Raw genomic sequence first — 1817 nt, 5'->3', positions numbered from 1 at the left:
CCGTGTGTCCAGTCCTTTTATTCATGTATTTGATTGTTTATTCAGGCATTGTGACATCACTTTGTGCCCGTCTAGACACCGCTGTGTGTCCAGTCCCTTGTTTTTGTTTGTTGATTCAAGCATTGGATTATCACTGTGTGCCCAGTCACTTACACACTTCATGTTGGGTTTGGCTGGGGCAATTTTGAGTCTCACTATTCTATACTTTCCTTATTTCATTCTGTTGTCTCCAATAGGAACAGGCCTATTCCATGTCAGGACCGCTCGGACATTTCAGTGATTTTTACAGCCATACCACACTGGACGACGTCCAATTCCGTCCAATCTTGTCAACTAAGCAGTGTTGGGCCCAGACAGTACCAGGCTTGGAGACGGCCTGGGAATACTGGGTGCTGTAACTACATTACCTGGTGATACGCGATCGATGATCACGCAGAGGCCTATCTTCATGAGTTTTTCTCTTTTCTTTTTTCCCCTCTAGACGCATGCCCCAGTGTCTCCCTTTTTTCCTTATCCCACCACTTTGATTTTATACACACACTTTGTATATGGCATCTGGGCGGGTCTGGTTTTTACCGGCATGCCATTCTATCCCTTGCTTCACTCTTCTCATTACACCGGAGACCACATCCTGCTCCATCTTTGCCCCGTGGGTTTTCCTCTGCAGTCTTGCACTTATTGCACTTCTTAAGGGTCTCTGTGTGGACTCGCTGTCTTCTTGCCATCTAGGCGTTGCCGATGGGTACTATACACCTTCACCCATCATCCACCACTTTACCTGCATTTAACATTGATAACTTGATCAGGAGTTTATGATATCATTGTTATGTGTCCCCAGGTTTCTGAGCTCAGCGGCTTTCTCTGATGGTTTTTGTTACCCCTTAAATGTATATTGACAGCGGTCCCCAGCGATTTCATATTCAGTATTATTTCTTTTACCTCTTTGTTATGTGCCGCCCAGACCCTTCCCGTTTTGATATGCACCCTTGGTTTTTTTTCATCCCTCTCCCGTCGCCCCAGTGAGCATCAGTGGTGCTGGCCCGGCTCCCCTGTGCTGCGAACAGCGCACCAGAGCTGTTGCCAGGGAGCGCGCCGGCTTTGTGTACCTTGGCTACCATGCGACGGATCGGGAGATGCGGGGGAGTCAGACACGGAGCTTGCCCACACCCTCTCTTCCATCATTGGTGGATTACTGCTTTTGATTTTGGCGCCGTTTTTTGTTTATAACCCTGTGCATTACTCAGCTCTGGTAGCCCCTGAGGATGACCTAAGTCGGTCGAAACAGCTGTCGGGCTGTGGGCTGTGCCAGTATGTACGTTCATTGTGTCAACATGGAATAAACCTTTGTTTTTCTTTTCATCAAAACCGTGAGTGCTGGCTTGTTTTGCTTTTTCCCTTATTGGATCAAGTAAGTGCCTTTATATTATTTTGCTGCCTTGCACCTCCCTTAAGCTTTTTGTGTGTGGCTTTGAGTGCTGTCCCTGCCTTTATATATATATATATATATATATTAGAGATGAGCGGGTTTGGTTCCTCGGGATCCAAACCCCCCCCCCCGAACTTTACCCATTTTACACGGTTCCGAAGCAGCCTCGGATCTTCCCGCCTTGCTCGGTTAACCAGAACGCGCCCAAACGTCATCATCCCGTTGTCTGATTCTCGCGAGATACGTATTCTATATAAGGAGCCGCGCATCGCCGCCATTTTCTGTCATGCATTGGAGATTGAACGGAGAGGACGTGGCTGCGTTCTCTCCCTGAAAAGCTCCGTAATCTGTGCTCAGTGTGCTGAAAATATCTGTGCTCAGTGTGCTGCAA

General features: G+C 47.8%; 1 pseudogene; it reads left to right on the top strand.

Annotated features, from left to right (window-relative positions):
• The first annotated feature begins 281 nt into the window (after positions 1–281).
• Positions 282–401, top strand: LOC134968438 (5S ribosomal RNA; annotated as a pseudogene).
• Positions 402–1817: the final 1416 nt, after the last annotated feature.

This window comes from Pseudophryne corroboree, chromosome 10, assembly GCF_028390025.1.
Source record: "Pseudophryne corroboree isolate aPseCor3 chromosome 10, aPseCor3.hap2, whole genome shotgun sequence".
In the NCBI taxonomy this organism is placed as follows: domain Eukaryota; kingdom Metazoa; phylum Chordata; class Amphibia; order Anura; family Myobatrachidae; genus Pseudophryne; species Pseudophryne corroboree.
Note: the sequence above shows the minus strand (reverse complement) of the source record. Positions and strands in the feature narration are given on the sequence as shown.